The following is a 25,727-nucleotide window of genomic DNA, read 5'->3' as shown; positions in this document are numbered from 1 at the left end:
AAAGCAAACAAAACAAAATAAAATTTTCAGACCATGTAATGAATATAAATTCTATCTATTGAAAAGAGTGATGAAAAATGCCGTGGCACCATCTTTTGCAAAAGTTATTTCAAATCACAGACTAGTATTTTAACCCATTTGGATTAAACACATCACAGATACATGCTTTCCATATGCTACAGAGGTATCCACAAGTGGTATACTCTTGGCATTCTTTTCAGTTTCAGTTTACAGATTGGTTTTATTAACAAAAGTCTAGACTTTAATGCCTTGCTGGGACTCCCCTTCTCTAGTTTAGTTTCGAGAATATAAGAGCAAAAGGTTTTATGAACAGGCAACTCCCAAGATCCTATATAGGGTAATTAATGAATCTTGTGATTTGTGGTAAAGCTTTTGAACTTCAGGTGAGTCCATTTTCAATTTCCAATGCCCGTCCATCAGACTCCAATGTTATTTCACAAGTAGTCATGTTTCTGCGCAAATGTTTTTAGTTAATAGCCATTGAGGAATTGCCTGCCCCTAAACTAGCCCTCCCTCTCCCTCCCTTCCCCCAACTCTGTCTCTGTCTCTCTCTCTTTGTCTCTGGCTCAAACGAGCTTGCTTGCTCACAACCATTTTGGAAATGATCCAGAACAAAATATCATTAGCATGTTCCAGGAACTCATTTGCAAATGGATTCATGCATTAAGAGGCCCACTTATAAGAAAAGTGGGGCCCTGTTGCATGTACTGTTAAAACAGCAGAAAGACTGAAGAGCAGAGCGTAGGAAAGGTTGACTAAAAGTTCCCATCAGTGAGTGAAGTCTGATGTTCACAAAAAAATAGAATTAAATGCAAGATAATAATAAACAATATTTCTAAGACATACACTGCAAATGTGTAATTGTTTAATTCAGTGTTAACAAAAACCATTTCTTTTGAAAATGATATTGACGTTGTATTTTCCCCCTTTGCCAAAACCCTAGAATAGGAACAATTACTGAAAAATTATAGTCAGTTCAAAATTAAACAAGAAATGTATAGCCAAATATTTTCAAAGAACAAATGTTAGAATATTTTAAAATTTTACGGTGGATACTATAATCAATATGGTGCTGGTGTATATACGCATTTTAGTTTGTCCCTGGAAAGTTGAGTAAGAATGTCCTAAAACTGACTTAATTGGTCTTCAATTTTTTTTTTTTTTCAAATGAAACTGGGTAAATAGCTTTCAAAAAATGTTACAGTCAAGCAGTATGAATCTTGATGTCAGCTATTTCATTAAGCTGTATTTTGCAAAGATCAGTATTTATGGAATCTAGAACTGACTGTGAATAGAGTGAGTGGGAAAAACATGCATCTCTATAACGATCAAACCATGAGCCAATATATTTTAATAAAATGATGACTGTCATTTGGCTGCTTGTGCGTTTCTCCCATCCAGTGATAAGACAGGGTCTGTGTGACTACTGAAGGAGGTGCTCTTTGTGTTCCCTTCAGAGGAGTGAGGGAGGAGAATGTGGCGAAGGCTTTCTTCTGTGTTGTATCGGATGCTACATAAAGACAATTGAGTACCCAAATGAGGATGCTGCAAAGGGTGGGATGGGGAAGATGAGCATTGCACAAGTGGCCTCGGGGACAGCTGCCACTCTGCCCTCTGCTACAGCAGCTTCCTAGGGAGGGCTTAAAAACTGCTTAGGAATTTCTATCAGTCTACAGCCACGGTAGGACCAGTCTTTCCACACGTAAATTAGGGGAAATAAACCTATTGCTTTCTTAAAATTCTAGCAGAACTTTGAGTGTTTTAGGGCAAAAAGGGTCTGTTCTTTGAGTTAGGAAGTGTGATCATGTGTTAAAAGGAAATACTTTAAAATATAATGCTTTAGGCTTCTATAATAGGAAAAGAAATTCCTTTATTTTGAAAATGTTTATGCATTCACTCGATATGGGTGGATTGTCCATTGGGTCCCTCTATTAATAGTAGACACTGGAGTGTACAGCATGAATTTGAGGTGCTGTATGAAGCCAGCTGGCATTTCCTGATAATGCATTTTTGTTGTGAACGCTTTCTTCTGAAGACTATGCACCCAGTTATTTCATAACAGATAAATGCACTGATGGTGCCATTGTTGTGGACAGTACAAGGCTATGTATTATAAATTAACATGTTTACTGTGCTTCTATAAATACATCCACACACACATGTATACATCTATACAGGTGGAAAACGAATGTTGGCATGATTAAAAAGCCCCTTGAGAACTTGAGACCCTTCAGATATGATCAGACTTGCCCATCTGTGCCAGACATCAACGCTGAATCCATCTTTTGTTGGGCGAAACACTATTGTTCTCAAGAGCTATCGAACAACCAGCTGAAAGTGCCCTCTGGGACAAGTCCAAAAGGTGTCCTGGGATATGAGAAGGTTATTGTATTTCACAATACTGCTCTTCCTGCATCCTGACCCACAGTTTGTGATTCTTTACTAGCCATATGTATATACAATATTGTTTCTTTGTTTTGCTTTTTTAAGAGACATTTCTCCTCTGATTTTGCAGCCCTGATAGTTGTTATTTACCCTCAAAGATCTTCTGTAATTAAAAGAACATTGAAAGTAAACTAAGCAGAGATAATTTTAGTATCATTTTATATTATTCAGTATATACAGCAGCAAAGGATTAGGTAAGAAAAGGAAAGTGATCTATGTAAAGAGATAAAGAGTAAAAGTTTCTTAAACTCAGTTGTCCTTGCATTATAAATATAAATGAAAAGTGAAAGTGTTGGTCACTCAGTCATGTCTGACTCATTGTGACCCCAAAGACCGTAGCTCCCTAGGCTCCTCTGTCCATGGAATTCTCCAGGCAAGAATACTGGAGTGAGTTGCCATTTTTTTCTCCACAGGATCTTCCCAATCCAGGGATTGAACCTGGGTCTCCCACACTGTGGGCAAACTCTTTACGGACTGAGCCACCAGGGAAGACTGTAAATGTTTAGAGTGCCGAAACCTGGGATATAAATGAAGATGAATTAAAATGAAGGACCTTGATAGTCAAATGATGTGTTACATATCAGTTAAGATCTGCAAAGATAGTAGTCAGAGTGGAAACTAAATGAGTTTAATTTTTTAATTTGATTTGACTGGTTAAATACTCAGACCTCCTTATGCCCATAGCTACAATCTGCTTATTGATTCAGTTTTCTTTTAACAGAATAAATTGTTTATCATTCCTAATTATTAAAATGCTTATGAATTTTCAACACATTGATATTCCTTTTACTAATTAATTTCTCTGTAAATTATCCACTTTAGTAACCCAAAGGGATGAATTTATATTATAGCAGTTGCCCTTTTTGGCTTTATTTCGCAATCATACTTATGCTCAGGCATACAAACACAGCACATAATCTGCATTCATTCAGCTATTACACGTAAATTTATTTCAGGATCACATATCATAGTGGTAAAGAACCTGGACCCTATAAACAGACAGATCTGGATTTAATATTTGGCTCCATCACTCACTCCTTTGGAGCATGACTTTACTCATTTGTAAAAGGGAGATATTTGATATTACCTCCTTCATGGGATGGTTGTAAGAGTTCAATGAGGTGATGCATATAATGTGCCAGGTATTAAGTACTAGTAAATGTAAAATTATTGATCACTTCCTAGGTGCCAAGCACTGGGACTTTCAGTTGTGCTATGGACTTCTTACTGGGCTCACTGTCTCTAGTTTGTATATAGTCAAATTAACATGTGCCTGCTCAGTCTCTCACCCAGTTGTGTCTGACTCTTTGCAACCCCATGGATTGTAGCCCACCAGAGTCCTCTGTTCATGGAATTTTCCAGGCAAGAATACTGGAGTGGGTTGCCATTTCCTACTCCAGGGGATCTTCCTAACCAAGGGATCGAACCTGCTTCTCCTGCATGGGCAGGCGGATTCTGTGCCACCTGGGAAGCACGAAATTGACATGCAACAGCCAAATTAATTGATCAGAGGAAGTCTCTTCCCTGGCATTTTTGTGCTTTCCTTTTGCCTGCAAAATAAAGGTCAAGCAATCCTGAGTCCAACATTCAACATAAATTCATTTACTAGGGCTGCTATAACAAAGTACAGTAAAGCTGGATAGTTTAAAAAATAGTTATCTCACTGTTCAATATCAAGATAATGGTGGTGGTTCTTCCTGAGGGCTCTGAAGAAGAATCTGTTTTGTGTTGCTCTCCTGGCTTCCAGTGGCTTGCTGGCAATTGGCATTTCTTGACTTATAGATGCATTACTTCCATCACTGCCTTCATCTTCACATGGTGCTTTCCGTCCACATTTCGCCTTTTTATAAGGACCCCAGTCATATTGGTTTAGGTGGCCACCCTTCTATAGGACCTCATCTTAACATCTTCAGTGATCATATTTTCAAATAAGGTCACAGTATGAAGTACTGTGGGGCTTCCCTGGTAGTTCAGCTGATAAAGAATCTGCCTGCAGTGTGGGAGACCTGGATTCTATTTCCGAGTTGAGAAGATTCCCTGGAGGAAGGCATGGCAACCTACTCCAGTATTCTTGCCTGGAGAATCCCAGTGGACAGAGGAGCTTGGCGAGCTGCCGTCCATGGGGTCACAAAGAGTTGGATAGGACTGAGCAACTAAGCACAGCACAGCAGCACATGAGGTACTGAAAGCCAAGATTTCAACACATGAATTTGGAGGTAGCACAGTTTAATTCATAATAAAAAGCGTGCCATAACCTGGCCACATATCAAAAAAATGCTGACCGACCTCCATACATACTATATTTGCCTGCCTTTTATATAAGCATAAAAGTTATCAAAGTGCCCTTTTCCATATTTATAGTTCTCAGGTCAGATTCTGCCTTCTTCATATGCATTCCTTCTCTCTTTCTCCATGACCCCTGCTATTCTGCCATCCCTTTCCTGCTTAAAAGACTCTCTTTCTCTGAACTTCTGTCATATCAGACCTTCATGCTCTTATTTGGGGTCTGCTAGTGGGGTTTAGAACCCACTCCTGTGTTCTTGCCTGGAGAATCCCAGGGATGGGGGAGCCTGGTGGGCTTCCATCTATGGGGTCACACAGAGTCGGACACGACTGAAGTGACTTAGCAGCAGCAGCAGTGGGGTTTAGGGAGAAGATACCCACAGGGAAACAGATGGCTTGAGTAGCCACATGATTTACCTCAATAAATTATCAGAATGAAATAGGCTATGTGTAGGAAAAGATGAAGTGAGCTGTGAAATGAAAAATAGAATTTAGCAAACTATACTGCACCTTAAAACTATAAGAACAATTATGTTATCCTGTGTCTACCGTCTAAAATGAAGCATCTGGGACTTAGGTTCTGTGCTGGGTTGGAACATGGGCCAGAACATTGGCACTTCACATGTGCTCCTCCAAAGCCACTTGGAAAGGCTTAGTGGTAGCAGTAAATGCTTTATATTTATGGAGAAATCAGTATATGACAAAGGAATTTCCTACTTTTTCATGTTCTAATTATCTAAAGATTAAAGCTGGTATGAAATATCAGTATTACCGTATTTGGGAGTAGATTTGTGTTAGTAGTAAGTAGTAAAGTCGCTCAGTCGTGTCCGACTCTTTGCGACCCCGTGGACGGTAGGTTACCAGGCTTCTCCGTCTATGGGATTCTCCAGGCAAGAATACTGGAGTGGGTTACCATTTCCTTCTCCAGGGGATCTTCCCGACCCAGGGATCGAACCCAGGTCTCCCGCATTGGAGGCAGACGCTTTAACCTCTGAGCCACCAGGGAGCTAAAAGACAGCTAGGTTGTCCCTTTTCACAAATAAAACCCAACATATCTAGCTGTAATATTTGAGGATGCTTAGTTCTCTACTCTCAGAACACACTGCTTGCAGATCATAATTGTCTCATTTTCTTCCCCCTTCAATTCACTAAACAGAATAAAAGTAATACTACAGGATAATTCTTTGAAATTCTCTCAGAAAAGAAGGGCATTTCACCACCATTTTAAATAAACTTAAACCAGCATGTCTGCAAGTCAAAATGAGATCTTTTCTCTAGACACAGACACTGGGTTATATGCTTCATATACATCATCAACTTTAGTCCACCTTCCAGACGAGGCTAAGGAGGTAAAGTAAGGAACCCAATGCGAAAGAACTAGTAAGTGTCAGAAAGTATATCAAACCTAGACCTGTCTGTTTTTAAGCATTGTTTCATGTCAACTCTATTCTTTTAGGTAATTTATGGGTGAGAATTTCAATCCAGATAACCACAGATGAAATGATGGTTGATAATGTCTCTTTCTTCCTCTCTCTGAACTTATGTAGAACATACATATGCTGAAGTAACCAGCTAAAAACATGATTGCTTTCTTGTGATTTCATGCCAACCTTCTTATTTAGATCCTGAGTATGTTCCTAAACAACAAGTTTCCCACCATATCTTAGTTTGTGTCTCCTCTTGGACCCTTTACAATGCCAAGTGCCAGAATGAGTGACTAGAAGGTGTATTCAAACTATGGGTGGGTTTTGAATTTTCAATTTTCCTGGGGACAAATGACTTTTATTGCATATGGATGAATTTCATCTGAAAACTACCACATTAAACAATGCCATGAATAAATTTGAGTATATATACAGTGCTATTACATTGATGTAAAGAAGCCGCCATAGAATAAAAAATTCTGGCAAGTGCATTTGCTTCATCAAAGATAGACCCAGGCTCCCCTTTTCATAAAGCACTGCCTTTACTATGGCACTACAATGGGAGGCTCATCCCTGAGCTCTAAACTGGGAATTCTAAGACCTTATTTGGCAAGAATTATAAAATCATTGACAAATGACTGATGGTTTTATACAGGTCTTTCCACTGATTTCATTCCTAAAGATAAAAATATCAAAATGTTTCAGTAGATAATAACTCACATTTCACATAATATCTTTCTTTGTTTCTAAATGAAAGAATTAAAGCTAGTAGGTATTTCTAAAATATTATCATCATACATCCAAGGGTGAAATAAGAAGGCAATCAAAATGATTTGTTCATTCATTTACTCATACACTCAAATCATTTGTTGAACACTGACCAGTTTTTGGCATTAAGAATTATGATAGTGGACTTCCCTGGCAGTCCAGTGGTTAAGACTCTGTTTTCAATGTAGGGAGCATGGGTTCAATACCTTCAATGGGTTCAATGGTTGGGGAACTAAGATACTGCATGCTGCGGGGCACGGCCAAGAAACAAACAAAAATAAAATAAAAACTTTCTTATTGAAACAAAAGAAAAAGAATTATGATAGGGTATGCACATGTTTTGGAAGGACATTTGATTGTGCAACCAGGCCAGAATTAGAGTGTCAAGTAAGTCTTCCTGGGAAAAGTAATAAATGAATTAAGACTAATATGGTGAGTAGAAGTTACCTAGGATAAGATTCACGTCACTTCAACATTTTGGGTTTCCCTTATAGCTCAGCTGGTAAAGAATCCACCTGCAATGCAGAAGACCTGGGTTCAAAGGGGAAAGGCTACCCACTCCAGTATTCTGGCCTAGAGAATTCCATGAACTGTATAGTCCAAGGGATCACAAAGAGTCGGACACGACTAAGAAACTTTCACTTTCATTTCAAGTTTACCAAAAGATTTACATCTTCTAGATCAGTGAAGGCAAGTTTGCCCAGACTTCTAAGAATCCTGCTCAGCTTGGGTAAATCTACGCCTTGTGTAAAGAACAATAGGAGAGCCCATTTCCCATTGCATTATATAAGAGTATGGACATTTAGTTAACCTGAGGCTATCACTGAGGGACACATCCATTCCTTGTATACAAACAGATGAGGTTCTGAGCCTGGAAGAGGAACAAAACCTCTTACCAGGGACAGGTTCACACCTGTGTGTAGGGAATGACATGACCAGGACTTGAGTGCCATTTGAAGGCCAAACTTCAACTGAAAATCTGCATTTGCTTATTGAGAAGTATCACATGGAAAGGATTCTTGCACATGACTGTGGGGAATTCACCAAGCATTACCAAGCCCTGCAATGAGGGTGTGTCTGGGCTACCGCCAGGTTTTTCTGGGATGATATCCTTCTGGATTGCCATGTGTTCATTAGGAATTTTCAGCTTTGACATGCCTACAGAATTAATCTGCATGAGTTCCAAATCTTGTCTTGGGTTTGTGCAGTGATTTTTAGATTAAAAATATAAGTCATTGATGCTTATGATGTGATATGCTGTGAGATGCCTCTCCCTAAAGCCTCCTTTGCTCACAACCCACTTCCTGTCTCTGTTCAAACTGGCACATAAATGGGTTGTTCCTGCCAAGTGACGCAGTTAAAAGAGGAACAATAATTAATTTAAGTGGACTTAAGTCGATGTCATTTCGGAAAAGGTGACAGAGTGCCACATGGGTGCTTGGCATCATGTACAAGTCCTGGGATTGCAGTTAAGAGACAATCCTTGTAGAAGCTGCATAATTCTTAAAATCAGATCTTCAATTCCAGGAACTACAATGCTACTTTCCAATGATCACTTGGAATGATTCACAGTTGATGAATAACTGATTTTTTTCAGACACAATAATTTTTAAAAGTTACAGCTTTTACAACACATATTAATTTTCTTAAAGTTACTAAGCTATTTACTGATAAAATATTAAATTCTAGTGAAGATAATTCATTCAGTGAAAGATATAAAAAAGGACATGCATAATGTTTGCATAAGAACTTCATGATCTTATGGATTAGAGACAGAAAGCAGGGAATTAGGATTAGGAAATGAAGCTAAGACTAAACAAAGGGTAGAAAATGAATTAAGAGAGGGGAATCAGTTCAGTTCAGTTCAGTCGCTCAGTCATGTCCAACTCTTTGTGACCCCATGAATCACAGCACGCCAGGCCTCTCTGTCCATCACCAACTCCCGGAGTTCACTCAAACTTATGTCCATCGAGTCGGTGATGCCATCCAGCCATCTCATTCTCTGTCGTCCCCTTCTCTTCCTGCCCCCAATCTTTCCCAGCATCAGAGTCTTTTCCAGTGAGTCAACTCGTCGCATGAGGTGGCCAAAGTATTGGAGTTTCAGCTTTAGCATCAGTCCCTCCAATGGACACCCAGGATTGATCTCCTTTAGAGGGGAATAGTTGGACTCAAACAAGGATCTAGAGTATGTCAAAGGTCATCTCAGTTCCAGAGATTGAAAAAGGAAATTCTAGATACCCTAGGTCAAAGGAAGGTGGCTGGTTAAAGATAGGGAGGTATGTTAGAAACCAAAAGATACAAATATTGACAGGTATCAAAGTAAACATTTAGAAAAAAATAGTCAAGGGCCTGTAAGTCAACAGGAATCCAAGGGCAAGATGGAATAAGAAGACTTGAATAGCAATAAATTAGGTGAGATTAGGACTGAGATTTCAATGAGAAAGGCTAGTTTCACCCAAGTACAGAGCTTCCACAAATCAAAGAATAAATACAGACTTGCTCAGGCAAAGAATGATCGTAAAAGAGTGCAGGAACTCAGAACCCAAGAAGTAAGGGAACAAGCTTTCACAATATGGCAGATGAGCTTCCAGACTGGAGAATCTAAGCTAAGTGGCCAAGTAACAGGTAGAGAGAGGGACAACAGAGTTTGTACTAGTGCAAGAGCTGTGTATGCCTGAGCTGCAGACTGCAGTTTCCTCTCTGTAACAAAATAACCTCAGAGTGTGCATAAGTTTAGTCTCTCAAGCAGATTCACCTGACTGATGTGACAGCAATAAGAGATGGCATTTTCCAAAGTCTGTTCTGTGGGATACTAGTCCTTTGGAAATGCTCTTTGTGTATAAACACTCTCTGATTTTTACCCTCAGGTGATGACACCGATACTGCTCTGTCTTTAGTATACATGATGTGGTTCCTCATATTAGAAGGTCTGAGAAGTTGTGTGGGGGAAAAATACACACACACACATTAACTATTAGGAAACTGTTTTTTGGAAATGTATTTGGATGGGAAAAGCCTGACCTTGAATTGCATCCCTGCCACTGATTCTTGGCAAATTATTAATTTTCTGAGATTTAGTTTCTTCACCTATGATTTCGAGGTAATTACTAATTTGATAGAGCTGTAGTAAGGCTTAATGAGATTTTACAAATGAAGGCATCCACCAAAGGTACTTAAATATCATTCCCTCTCCTTCCTAATGCATGTTCAAGCAGCATTTTAAAATGTGGTACATATATGCAATGGAATATTACTCAGCCATAAAAGGGAACAAAGCTGGGTCATTTGTAGAGATGTGGATAGACCTAGAGTCTGTCATACAGAATAAAGTAAGTACAGAAAGAGAAAAACAAATAATGTATCAGTTCGGTTCAGTCGCTCAGTCATGTCCGACTCTTTGCGACCCTATGAATTGCAGCACTCCAGGCCTCCGGGTCCATCACCAACTCGCGGAGTTCACCCAAACCCATTAATGTATATATATGGAATCTAGAAAAAGGTACAGATGAACCTATCTGCAGGGCAGCAATAGATGTAGAAAATGAATGTGTGGACAAGGGAGTGGGGAAGGAGATAACATGAACTGGAAAACAGATTGACATGCGTGCACTGCCCTGTGTAAAACAGATGGCTAGAGGGAAACTGCTGTATAATCCAGGGAGCTCAGCTCATTGCTCCATGGTGACCTAGAGGGGTGGGATGGGAGAGGCTGAGGGTGGTCTAGGAGAGAGGGGATATATGTATACATATGTCTGATTCACTTCATTGTATATAACACAACTTGTAAAGCATCTATATCCACCCCCTCCTATAAAAAAAGAAAAAAAAAAAAAAGACTTCAAGCACATAGCTCTGGGAGCAGACATAGTGTGCCAAGTGAGGGACCTCTCTGATGCTCTACAAGCAGAAGTTCCTTTACACATCGATATTTGTGGCATGAGTAGAATTAATTCTGGGTCTGGGGCAAAATGACAGTGTGATTCACAATTGGTGAATCAGAAAAAAGATAAATGTATAATCTCATTAAAAATAGAACTAGACCTTCAAGAAACTATCTTTAAAATAATAACTTCTTGTTTATCATTGTGCCATCTATGTTTGCTTAGAACTACATACAAATATTATACATAGAGTTTTGAATTTTCTCTTAAGGAGCAGCTGCATATTCATTTTTCCACACAATTTAGACCTTTTCCCCTTTGGACTGGTGAAGTACCTTTATGAAATGCTTCCTCAGACTTAAAAGCAACAATCACTAGCCATATAGATATGGAAATTACCTGGTGGCTCAGACCGTAAATAATCTTCCTGCAATGCAAAAGATGCAGGTTTGATGCCAGGGTCAGGAAGATCCCCTAGAGAAGGGAATAGTTACCCACTCCAGTATTCTAGCCAGGAGAACTCCATGGACAGAGGAGCCTGGAGGGCTACAGTTCATGGGATCACAAAGAATTAGACACGACTGAGAGACATCCTAGAATGCACAGTCAAGTGGGCCTTAGGAAGCATCACTACGAACAAAGCTATGGAATTCCAGTTAAGCTATTTCAAGTCTTAAAAGATGATACTATGGAAGTGCTGCACTCAATATACCAGCAAATTTGGAAAACTCAGCAGTGGCCACAGGACTTGAAAAGGTCAGTTTTCATTCCAATCACAAAGAAAGGCAATGCCAAAGAATGTTTGAACTGCTGCACAGTTGCCCTCATCTCACACGCTAGAGAAATAATACTCAAAATTCTCCAAGACAGGCTTCACCAGTACGTGAACAATGAACTTCCAGATATGCAAACTGGATTTAGAAAAGGCAGAGGAACAAGAGATCAAATTGCCAGCATCCGTTGGATCATAGCAAAAGCAAACGTGTTCCTGTAAAATATCTACTTCTGCTTTATTTACTATGTGAAAGCTTTTGATTGTGTGGATCACAACCTGTGGAAAATTCTTCAAGAGATGGGAATATCAGACTGCCTTACTTGCCTCCTGAGAAATATGTATGCAGGTGAAGTTAGAACTGGACATGGAACAACAGACTGGTTCCAAATCAGGAAAGGAGTACATCAAGGCTGTATATTGTCACCCTGCTTATTAAACTTATATGCAGAGTGCATGAGAAATGCTGGGCCAGATGAAGCCCAACCTGGAATCAAGATTACTGTGAGAAATATCAATAACTTCAGACATGCAGATGACACCACCCTTATGGCAGAAACAAAGAAGAACTAAAAAGAAGACTCTTGATGAAAGTGACAGGAGAGTGAAAAAGCTGGCTTAACTCAGCATTCAGAAAACTAAGATCATGGCATCCAGTCCCATCACTTCATGGGAAATAGATGGGGAAACAATGGAAACAGTGAGACATTTTATTTTGGGGGGCTCCAAAATCACTGCAGATGGTGACTGCATTCATGAAATTAGAAGACGCTTGCTCCTTGGAAGAAAAGCTATGACCAATCTAGACAACATATTAAAAAGCAGAGACATTACTTTGCAAACAGAAGTCCATCTAGTCAAAGCTATAGTTTTTCCAGTAGTCATGTATGGATGTGAGAGTTATAAAGAAAGCTGAGTGCCTAAGAACTGATGGTTTTGAACTGTGGTGTTGGAGAAGACTCTTGAGAGTCCCTTGGACTGCTAGGAGATCCAACAAGTCCATCCTAAAGGAAGTCAGTCCTAAATAGTCATTGGAAGGACTGATGCTGAAATTGAAACTCCAATACTTTGGCCACCTGATACCAAGTACTGACTCATTGGAAAAGACTGTGACGCTGGGAAAGATTGAGGGCAGGAGTAGAAGGGGATGACAGAGGATGAGATGGTTGGATGGCATCACCAACTCAATGGGCACAAATCTGAGTAGGCTCTGGGAGCTGGTGATGGACAGGGAAGCCTGGCATGCTTCAGTCCATGGCGTCACAAAGAGTTGGACATGACTGAGTAACTGAACTGAACTGAGACATAAACACTATCACTCTCACTTTCATAGAAAGATATGTAAGAGAATTAAACACTTGTAGAAATCACATTCCTGGTTTTGTGTGATCTGCTGGCTCCCAAGGAGTTTAATACATTTCTTTGCACCGTCTTGTGCCAAAGCAAGATGGCAAATGCTAGTTGGATTCAAGCGATCTCAATGGGCAGTTCATATTGGATGAGTTAAAATTAGTGGTAATCATCTTCTCATGTTATACTTTTTTCAGATGACCTTGGAATTATTTTAAAAGGTTTAAACTCTGTGTACTCAAAAGGCAGCCAACTACTCAGAATTATCATTCAATCCATTGATTCTCAGGGAAATTTGTTTCTTCTCTCAGTTATGGCATTATCAACACTTCCCACAGAAACTCCACAAACGTGCTCTCATGCCAACCTAGCCAGAATCAATATGAGTTAAATTATGTGCACTGGCAACTATGCCCATCCTGAGTTCAGTGTTTTTCTCTCTCAGCACACATGCTGTCTGTGTCCCATGCCATCTGTGGTATTTTTAAATGATGTGAACATATATGAATATTAAAATGTGATACAGACTGAAGTGCTTCTAAAATGTAAAGTCTTGCTGCAAAGATTTTCATAGAAGCCTATATACATGCCACAATTATTTGATTTATTATCTTTATACATATTCATACTTATAAAGGTGACACAGTAATGTAAAATATAGGAGTCAAAATTAAGAGAATAATATGTGTTCAATTTAATTTACTTGAAGTAAACTTTTTGAAGAATGTGGATCTCTAGAATTTTTACTCGCTTCCCTGGTGGTTGAGTGGTAAAGAATCTGCCTGCCAATGCAAGAGACACATGTTCAATCCCTGGGTCAGGAAGATCCCCTGGAACAGGAAATGGCATCCCACTTCAATATTCTTGCCTAGGAAATCCCATGGACAGAGGAACCTGGAGGGCTACAGTCCATGGGGGTGCAAGAGTTGGACATGACTTAGAGAATAAACAAAAACAACAGCAAGAATTTTCTGGTGGTGAGGAAGGAAAAGTGTATTTCTGAGTTTATTTCAGTCATAATGGGCCAAGTGTTACTGAAACAATATCACCTTCCTATAAATTTGGTTGCCAAGTTAAAATGATAAGGTGAAATAACACAAAACCTTAGCAACACAGATACTTTGCCAATCTAATTTGGTAATATATGTTAAAAACTGATACCACTTATTTGTGTTATTCATTGGCTTCTTCCATCAAGTTTCAAAAAGTAATTTAAAAAACCCGCAGCATTTTCCTCCTCTATCCCTATAATGGCACAAACCATATAGATTGAAAAGTAAAGTCATTCCGTGTTCTATGTTATTGACCTAGCTATGAGTTATGCTAATTTACGAAAAAAAATAGGAGTTTTGCTAAAAAAAATACAGAGGTATATCACTGATATGTTCTGCAGCAAAACATTAAATACATGTTTGAGTTACTCATAACATCTGCAGATGTTTCAACCACTCTTACTAGAAAATGTTGATGTCTTTACTATACACAGTTTTTCTAAAATACTACCTATACCAGATTGCTAATGTGTATCGAAATTTTGTTCAATATTTTAGAGAACAACAAAAATTGTACCAAATGAACATAAAAATGGCTCTCATTCATTGATATTTCTTGTGCTTCATTTGAGTTTGAATTTATATCAAAACAGCAAAAAGATCTTAGAATTAGGGAATAACTGAGTTTTAGGGGTACCATCTGGAAAAGACTGTGCTTCTCTCTTACTCTACTTTTTGACACTGGATGTGATATATTTATATATTTTAATCCAGAGTCATGTACATATTGGAATTTGAATTAACTGAATTCTGATATGAATGCTAACCTGTGGTTTATGTGACCTAAAGTGAGACTATAGAGAACGAGATGGTTGAACAGCATCACTGACTCAATGGACATGTGTTTGAGCAAACTCCAGGAGATGGTGAAGGACAGGAAAGCATGGTATGCTGCAGTTGGTGGGGTAGCAAAGAGTCAGACATGACTGAGCAACTGAACAACAAAATATATATACACATACATATATACAACACACACACACACACATATATATACACATATATATATGTGTGCATAACTTAAAATCTGAGTATCCCAATTTAATACTAGGCTAAAACAAAAATGAATTAGAATATCTTTTAAAACATAGAAAAGAAGGTATTAAGAATAAAACATTTTAAAGAGATGTATAGACATATATATGAAAGTTAATTTTTCCAAATATTTTTAAATAAAATATTTTATTTTACTTACTTATTAGTAAAAATATCCAGTCTTACCTTAAGCTATAGCCTTTTTCTGTCTAAATTTCCTAATCTATAAAATTAGTACCAGATGTACAGAATTATTAAGATAATTGCAAATAGTATATGAGACTAAGAAAGCATTATAGAATATTAGCTCCCACAATTTTCCATTTGCTCATTTATTTATTAACTCATTCATTCACTGAATCAATTATCCTCTACTGAATCTGGAACACAGAATCAAATTATTCTCTCCAGTGTGAATAACTAATTTTACCAGGTAGACAGAGATGTGAAAAAAAATTACTTGTTCACTTGAAAGTGAGAAAATATGAAGTTACCTGGAACCACAGAGGAAGAAAGTACTAGCTGAAGGAGAACCAAAATGAGAAGACCCAATACCATGGTGTTCACAAATATTAACCATTTTTAGTAGTGTTTCATTGTAAGATCCAATTACATAATATTGATTTATTAAAGAGGGCATACGTGCTCAGTCACCAAATCATGTCTGATTCTTTGTAACCCCATGGACTGTAGCCCTCCAGGCTTCTCTGTTCACAGGATGTGCCAGGCAAAAATACTGAAGAGGGTTGCCATTTCCTTCTCCAGGGGATCTTCCTGACCCAGGGATTGAATCCATGCCTCCTGCATTGGCAGGGGGATTCTTTATATACTTCAAGGCAATTAAAATTTCCCTGTTAAGATGTGAAGTAGTCAGTATACAGCAGCAGGGTTTTTAACAGCGTCACAAGGATTACTCCTGCAGCTGTTACCTTTGGCTGGTAAGGAGACAATGAACCCAAATGGATTCAGACAGTTTATTACACATACAGACCACAAAAGCAAGATCAGAATGGTGTTTGCTCCCCATGGTCCTAGTCCCAGAGAAAGCTTTGAATCAAAGAAGCCATATGAGAGACAGTGCAAGCTGGATCTTTTCCACTAAGAAAACAACACCAAGCTACAGTGAGTATTTCAGACCTTTACAGAATCTGACAGCTATAGCCCAGGATCAGTGAGGACATAGCAAATTGATGAGAAACTGCCTCATGGCAGCTTCTCTTCAGACTGCTTACCTCCAGTGACTGCAGCAGAAATTGAAAGATGCTGGGCCAAGACTCTGGGAAGACTGTGGTCCAGCCTTGACCACGTGGCCCCACTGGAGACATGCAAGGTCATCAGGACACCTCCTGCTGTAGATGTGCCCTTTCACCCCTGGATTGGCCCCATTGTTCTTTGGTTCCCATAACAGATAGCCCAGCCTCCCTCAGGTCTGTTTAAAAACAATTTTTACTATAAAGTCCATTTATAAATTATTTATATATAAACTTGTTAGTCTTAAAATATTATAACATTTGATACTAATATCAAAGAAATGTGAACTTCATTACCTAGAGAGTTCAATATTGAGACAATAAAAATTGTCTAAAAATGAAGTAATTTGAGTTGCAAACCCCAAACCTGCCGTGAAATGCTAGTACTGAAGAAAAACTCTAATAAGAGAACATAAATAAGGAGAATGTTGAGTACATTCCAAACATGAGGACTAGAATCTTAAATCTACTGTCAATTCTTTAAATTATATGGAATGGATGAAAAAAATTCAGGCAAAATGATTAGATAAAAGGGGTCGAAAGATCAAATACAATAAATCTATGCTGCTCAGAGCCCTAATCGAGAAGAAACTTGGCAATGGCCAGGGAACAGTAAAATCAATGTTTTCTACGATCCACTGCATCATTTGTGCTTAATTCAATATGAACAATTTGAACTTGTCGTTCCTTAACCAAGAGATTATAAACGAAGATTGTGCATACAGTGAGAGTAGTTCTAAACAGCTGTTCAAACAAATGTATTTTCTGAGAATGTTCTTGATGTTCTTTGGTCTGATGTTTAGTTTAAAAAGAACTCAGGTGGGGATTCCATTTGAAGTGGAATTTAGGAAGATTGAACTTGTGATGAAAAAGCAAATGAACCTGGGAAGCTGTCCCATTTTGTTGCCACCTGAGATTGGCCTTTTCAGCTTTGCTGGCAAAATACAAGCACACGGCCATGGCTGGTTAGTGATGGATTGAGCTCTATAGAAGAAATATAGAGTAAGAAAGAATTTTGGTAAGAGAAAAAGAAACAAGGGAGACTAATCTCTTCAGCTAATTAACACACCACCTCCTGCTTTTGAGGACACAAACTGTAATCCAGTGACAGTCATCAATAATTGTTAAAGATCTGGAAAAGTGACACCATTGTGGTGGTGGAGGGTCGCGCTGGAAAGAGATAGGAGGAATTATAGGCAACAGAGGATGATTGATTTAAATAAAAATATTCAGGGGATGAGGAGCAGGGAAGGATGCTAGATTGTTTAAAGTGTTAGTCATTCAGTCAAGTCCGACTCTTTGTGACCCCATGGACTATAGCCCACCAGGCTCCAATGTCCAAAGAATAACAGAGTGGGTTGCCATTTCCTTCTCCAGGGGATATTCCTGACCCAGGTATCAAACATAGATCTCTTGCATTGCAGGCAGATTCTTTACCATCTTGGTTACCAACGAAGCCCTAGATTATTTGAACAGATATCTTTTAATGAAATAATTTATGTGCTCATTCCTTCCTTATTGACTTTAAAAAGGTATATGAACAAATTTGTCCTTAAAAATAAATCTCTTGGGGATTTCCCTGGTAGTCAAGTAGCAAAGACTCCATGCTCACAATGCAGGGGGCTCAGGTTCGATCCCTGGCCAGGGAACTAGACCCTACACACTGCAACTGAGAGCTTGCATGCAACAAATAAAACCCAATGCAGCCAAATGAATAAACATATTTAAAAAAAAAAAACTCTTAAACTAAAATTACAGGAAATGAATTCTTCTGCTCTATTGATTTTTAGAACTCAAGTAATATATGTGTTCACATCTCTGGTGAATGGGCACAGGTGCATCCAGGTCTAAATATTCCCAGTCATGATGGTTCTCATTTCCTCCAAAAAGGCTCACACATTAAGCTACACCTTCCAAGCTATCAAATTATCATCACTGTTTAGAAGCACTGAGTGGTGACAAGCCATCATCTTTGTCATGCTTCAGAATCAAAATTAACCAGCAGAGATGCAGTGAGCAAGTTCTAAGTTTAGGTTGTTAATTTTCAAATTGGTTTGCAAACTGCAAGCTTCGTTTCTGCTTCGTTGGTGTCCATTCAGATCTCCCTCGATTCTGGTGAGTGAAAAGGACACATATGTGTTTATGACATAGCACTTCTACACCAATTGCATGATGAATTCCTTGGGGACAGTGTCTGTTATAGCATTTCATTGCATCTCATAGTATTCAACATAACATGCTGAACATATACTTTTAATGATGAAGAAAGAGAAGAGCCAAACAGATATATATTTGTTGAACATCTCCTATGTGACATATACTCTATAGGTCATAAAATGACAAAAAAGAAGAGTGGAACGTTTTATATTGTGATAATAGGTGTCCATGCACTAGCAGTTATTTATCTTTGAGTCTAATTACCTTGACTGAATAAGAGAAGTAATAGTACTGACCTCACAAGTAATGGTCAAATGAAAACAGTACGTATTCTAGATAGTATAAACTCTAATATGCTATGCAAATAAAGAGGGTTCTTATAATACTATCGAGATGAAATGTGGTCCACTGGGAAGAAAACTTTACCATATATTTGAAGATGTGAGAGCTGATTCTTGATACAGCAAAAAATATGCAGTGATGAGTCATATAACAAGGAGATCATTTAACGTATATAAGTAAAGCAAAAGCAAACTACAGTCTAGACTAGTTTCTTTACAAATGTATTTTCATTCTGAAACATTCTTTTCTACAGGAAAGGAGATCGTTCTCAATTCATAGCACCGAAGCCAGACCTCACATTTTTCTGTGTACCATAACCAGTTCTTACAATCTGATGCCTAATAAGTATTGTCCTACCAATTTTGTAGGACATACTGTGTGGAATCAGAGAAAGATAATATGTAGTCTTGTTCCTTACCTTAAGGACATTTTTGGGGAGGGACGGAAAAGAAGGTGACACAGACATTAGAAATAATGCAACACCATTAAGGAAAATGCTTGGTGTAGGCACAGACTGGAGGGTATGAGGAGAGTTATGTGCTGGAAATGTGGCTTCAGTAGGAATTACTCAGCTAGAAAAACAGATCAAGTGGAATAATTCTAACGTCAGTAAATATGAACCGTGAAACACACGAGATGTGCTTTTGTTTCTGAGGAGACTGGTCTGGATTTTGGCAATGACAGCAAACCCAACTCAAAATGTCCTAGTGGGATTCTCTTTTTGCTCAGTAAAATAAAATTCACAAAATAAAACTGGCTTCAGCTAAAAGGATGGTGCTTGAAGAAGCAGACGACAGTGATTAAGGCTGTCCTCCTGGAATCGCGTTTCTAAGGTTCAAACACCTAGTTCTGTTTCTTGATGACTGTATGTCTCTTCAGTTCAGTTCAGTTCAGTTCAGTCACTCAGTCGTGTCCAACTCTTTGCAACCCCGTGGACTGCAGCATGCCAGGCCTCCCTGTCCATCACCAACTCCCGGAGTTTACTCAAACTCATGTCCATTGAGTCAGTGATACTGTCCAGCCATGTCATCCTCTGTCATCCCCTTCTCCTCCTGCCCCCAAACCCTCCCAGCATCAAGGTCTTTTCCAATGAGTCAGTTCTTCCCATCAGGTGGCCAAAGTATTGGAGTTTCAGCTTCAGCATCAGTACTTCCAATGAATATTCAGGACTGATCTTCTTTAGGATGGACTGGTTTCATCTCCTTGCAGCCCAAGGGACTCTCAAGAGTCTTCTCCAACACCACAGTTCTTCGGTGCTCTTCTTTCTTTATGGTGTAACTCTCACATCCATATATGACCACTGGAAAAACCATCAGTTCAGTTCAGTTCAGTCGCTCAGTCGTGTCCGACTCTTTGCAACCCCATGAATCACAGCACGCCAGGCCTCCCTGTCCATCACCAACTCCCGGAGTGCACTCAAACTCATGTCCATCTAGTTGGTGATGCCATCCAGCCATCTCATTCTCTGTCGTCCCCTTCTCCTCATGCCCGCAATCCCTCCTAGCATCAGAGTCTTTTCCAGTGAGTCAACTCGTCACATGAGGTGGCCAAAGTATTGGAGTTTCAGCTTTAGCATCAGTCCTTCCAATGAACACCCAGGACTGATCTCCTTTAGAACGGACTGGTTGGATCTCCTTGCATTCCAAGGGACTCTCAAAAGTTTTATCCAGCACCACAGTTCAAAAGCATCAATTCTTCGGCGCTCAGCTTTCTTCACAGTCCAACTCTCACATCCATACATGACCACGGGAAAACCATAGCCTTGACTAGGCGGACCTTTGTTGGCAAAGTAATGTCTCTGCTTTGTAATATGCTATCTAGGTTGGTCATAACTTTCCTTCCAAGGAGTAGGCGTCTTTTAATTTCCTGGCTGCAATCAGCATCTGAAGTGATTTTGGAGCCCAAAAAAACAAAGTCTGACACTGTTTCCACTGTTTTTCCATCTATTTCCCAGGAAGTGATGGGACCAGATGCCATGATCTTCGTTTTTTGAATGTTAAGCTTTAAGACAGTTTTTTCACTCTCCTCTTTCTCTTTCATCAAGAGGCTCTTTAGTTCTTTTTCACTTTCTGCCATAAGGGTGGTGTCATCTGTATATCTGAGGTTATTGATATTTCTCCTGGAAATCTTGATTCTATCTTGTGCTTCATCCAACCCGGCATTTCTCATGATGTATTCTGCATATAAGTTACATAAGCAGGGGACCAATATACAGCCTTAATGTACTCCTTTCCCTATTTGGAAACAGTCTGTTGTTCCATGTCCAGTTCTAACTGTTGCTTCTTGACCTGCATACAGATTTCTCAAGAGGCAGGTAAGGTGGTCTGATATTCCCATCTCTTGAAGAATTTTCCACAGTTTGTTGTGATCTACACAGTCAAAGGCTTTTGTGTAACCAATAAAGCAGAAGTAGATGCTTTTCTGGAACTCTCTTGCTTTTTCTCTGATCCAATGGATGCTGGCAATTTGATCCCTGGTTCCTCTGCCTTTTCTAAATCCAGGTTGAATATCTGGAAGTTCACAGTTCATATACTGTCTAAGCCTGGCTTGGAGAAGTTTTTGAATGTTACTTTGCTAGTGTGTGAGATGAGTGCAATTGTGCAGTAATTTGAACATTCTTTGGCATTGCCTTTCTTTGGGATTGGAGTGAAAACTGATCTTTTCTAGTCCCGTGGTCACTGCTGAGTTTTCCAAATTTGCTGGCATATTGAGTGTAGCACTTTCACAGCATCATCTTTTAGGATGACTAAATACTAGGCAGTAAATGCAATGAGTTACTTTTGCAAGCTTGAAAGGGAATAATAAAAATAAATTAATTAAATTAAATAGGAAAGTTGGAATCAGGTTGTGAAAGTATTTGCTTCTTGGCATTGGAGAGAATAGGTGAACAGCAGGAGGAGATACTGAGGACAGGAGACCCAGCTGCAGCTGCCAGGCAGCAGAGAGATAAGGAATTTCTGGGATCCATTTGAAACCCTCCCCATGATCTGTTCTTGTCCACAGTGAATGACAAGAGCCTTATCTGATTTCTGATGCCCTTGACCTTTCAATAGTAATATTTGCCTTGTTTATATAATATGTATATATGTATGTGTGTATATATATATCTGGGAACCCAAAATATATCTATTTTTATGCAAAGAATAATTTCATTGCAGTTAAGTGAAATCAAAGAGGTTTTATTCTTACACTGTAAAGATTTAGATGTGGCCAAGCTCTGTCACTCTGTGTAACAGTAATTTAGAGAGTGGAAATTATTGCTCTTCTTTTAAAAATAAAATTGGAAACAGAATGAACGCATTTACTGGACCAAGCAGATGATGTCCACATTATGGAAACCATTATGAAGACTTTAATTTGAAGTACCAGATGGACCACTTTAATGCAGGCAGAAACCTCTGGCTAATTCTAGATCAAATGATCATGAAACCTCACACGGTGCACATTTCTCATTTTACTCAAGTACACATTTCTGTGGCATTTAATAAAAATAAGAAAAAAATAATGGACCAAGTAATGTTTTTCTTAGCTTCAAAACTCTGTTACATGATGTGTTAATATGAATGGAAAGTTGATTCTTTTGTACTTTCATTCACCAAACATTTTTTGAATTTATTCCAAACCATATGCTCCTGCATTGTTTTATTAATCCATTGACCTGTATGATCATCACAATAACTGTGCAATAAGTACACTAACCTCACTCTCTCCTTTCTCCATATATATATCCATACATAACTTGTAGTAAGAAATATTGAATGATCTGCTGCTTCTGCTGCTCAGTCACTTCAGTCATGCCCAGCTCTTTCTGACCCTAGGGACTGTAGCCCTCCAGCTCCTCTGTCTTCCATTATCTCCTAGAGTTTGTTCAGATTTATGTCCATTGAGTCGGTGGTGCTGTCTAACCATTTCATCCTCTACCGACCCCTTCTCTTTTTGCCTTTAGTCTTTCTCAACATCAGGGTCTTTTCCAATGAGTCAGCTCTTGGCATCAGGTGGCCAAAATATTGGAGCTTCAGCTTCAGCAACAGTCCTTCCAATGAAAATTAAGACTTGTTTGATCTCTTGCAGCCCAAGGGACTCTCAAGGATCTTCTCCAGGGTCTTCTTCAGTTTGAAACCATTAATTACCAGGAATCAATGTTCCCACTGAGGGGATGATGAGGTTCCGAATCCATCTTATTTCATTTGAAGTGTCTTGTAGCTCAATAATCTGAGGGACTTGGATTCAAATTCTGTCCCAACAACTCATTACTTCACTTCTTTTAGCCTTTGTTTAAAATGATGAAAACAGTACCCATCTTACACAATGGGGATCAAAGGAGTCAGAGTTGTCAGTTGCAATAGCACCTCACCAGCCTCTTAGGAAGGGCTCTTAGTAAGTGATATCTGTCATTAGTTATTAATCTTCCGAGAGAAACCTGAGTCCTCTCTGCAGCGCTTATTTCAAATGATCATTCTGCCTAAAGTTATACACTTAAGGCAGAAGAGAATTCATTAGCTCCCAGTCCAGCTCATTTCATCTTTAAACAGCTCTCTTGATGGTTAGAAAACTATTTCTTGTAAGAATAAAATCCTTCTCTGTGTACCTTCTTCACATTGATTTTTGTTCTGTCCCAAGACAACTTTCAAGTTTCCCACTGAATTTGTTTTGCTCTAAGCAATACTTTGGCCACCTTATGCGACGAGTTGACTCACTGGAAAAGACTCTGATGCTGGGAAGGATTGGGGGCGGGAGGAGAAGGGGACGACAGAGAATGAGATGGCTGGATGGCATCACCGACTCTATGGACATGAGTTTGAGCAAACTCCGGGAGTTGGTGATGGACAGGGAGGCCTGGCGTGCTGTGATTCATGGGGTTGCAAAGAGTCGGACACGACTGAGCAACTGAACTGAACTGAAACTAATAAGCAGCCCAAGAATGCCTGAGGTTGTTAGGTTGATTAGTCTTTTGTTATTTTTTATTTTGATTTGTTTCCTTTCCAAGTCCATGTTAAAAGGTAATAAAATGTACTAATGCACACGAATACACACACAGAAAATTCAGCTTCACTTTAATGTTACTCTAAAATCTTTTCTGGTTTTGGCTTTATCCTGGGCCTTTGGAAGGCAAAGCAGCAAGATACCTGTTTCAATGTAATCCCTAGAATTCCTAAATTTCTGTGTAATCAACCATTATGAGATATTTTATGATATTCTCAAATCCAATCAGCATACTCAGTTCAGAAATTGAACAAGGCATGCCATTCAGCTCTCCTGTGTATTTACCTCTGAATATTCACTTTCAAATGTAGGTAAGCATTCTGAATGTAACTCAGATCATAAGTCTTTTTCTTTCTTTATGGGCTGAAAATGTTATCAATGATGTGCCATGTTTATTTATTATTGTGCAAATAAAACTATGATTATGAAAGATGTTAATTTTATGCACAAAACATTAATGAAAGTCTTTTTTTATGGCATTTAAAATAGTTAAACAGGAAAACATATTGATAGCTAATGTAAATGTTTACAATAAGTAAGAAACTCTGCTGTATCAGTGTATCTCATGCTTTAATCTGCTGACAAATCAGCTGGGAATCTTATAAGAATTCAGATTCTGGTTCAGTTGGTGGACCCTAAGATTCTGTTACTTCTATCAAGTTTCCAAGTGATGCCTATTTTGAAGAATATTAAATCCTGTTTGGGGCAATGAATGCTTATAGAAACAAATATATATACATAGCAGAAAAACAGGATGAAATATCATAATTTTAAGAACATTCTTTTAATATTACAGCCAATGAGATCACTTTTGTTTGAAAATTTCAAGTTTATGGCGATCACATAGGCATGTTTTGGACAAAGTACTAGTCTATTACCTTTTTAAACAAATAAATTAGTGGTTTTGTGTTACAGTGCAAGACTTTTGAAACTTGACTAAGATTTTTTACAGTAAATCTCAATAAAAATTTGTCATGTGTGCATGATCAGTCGTGTCTGACTCTTTGTGACACTATGGACTGTGTGTGCATACTACCAGACTCCTCTGTCTATGGGATTTTCCAGGCAAGAATACTGGAGTGGGTTGCCATTTCCTCCTCCGGGGATCTTCCCAACCCAGGGATCAAACCTGTGTCTCCGGCACTGGTTGTCAGATTCTTTACCACTGAGCCACCTGGGAAGTCCCACTAATAATTATTTTTTTATAAAATTACATATTTATTCTAGTGTCTCAGGGGCTCCATTTTGATGATGATAATGGCTTGAACTTTATAGCACAGCCGGCAGAACAATGACTCTGCAGAAATGTCCGTGTCCTAATCCCTAGGGCTCATGCATATGGTATATTATATAGCTAAGTGGAATTGACTGACTGTAAAATAAGGAGATTGTTGTGCATTATCCAGGTGAACAGAATGTAATTACAGGAGTCCTTAAATGGAGAAGAAAGAGGCAGAAGTGTCAGAGTGATAGGACTTGAGAGAAGCTTCAACTCATTGCTGATTTTGAAGATGAAGGAAGGGCCATGAGCCAAGGACTACGAGCAACCTTTAGGAGAAGGAAAAGAAGGAAAACAGATTCCCCCCTAGAGTCTCTAAAAAGACCTTCAGATGCCTTGGTATTAACCAGCAAGACCTATTTTAAATTTTTGAACTCCAGAAGTACAAGAAAATGAATCCCGGTTGTGTTAGCCGCTACATTTGTTGTCATTTATTCCAGTAATAGTAGCAAACTAATATGCTCATCTTTGGCCAAAAAATTATTCTAATCCTTAGCCATGCAGCACACATCTAAAACATGAGTCTCTTCACATTCATAGTCTCAACAATACATTCTCTGTGCAAGGTACCACTCAATGCCCAAAACTCGAGAAACAATAAGTGGCATACACCCTTCAAAATACAGTCCAGTGAAGTTATCCTCACAATTAGTCATAAATTTTATCAGCAATGAAGTGGATAGAA

The sequence above is a fragment of the Moschus berezovskii genome, chromosome 2 (genome assembly GCF_049115385.1).
Source record: "Moschus berezovskii isolate FMDL1 chromosome 2, NW_MosBer_1.0, whole genome shotgun sequence".
In the NCBI taxonomy this organism is placed as follows: domain Eukaryota; kingdom Metazoa; phylum Chordata; class Mammalia; order Artiodactyla; family Moschidae; genus Moschus; species Moschus berezovskii.
Note: the sequence above shows the minus strand (reverse complement) of the source record.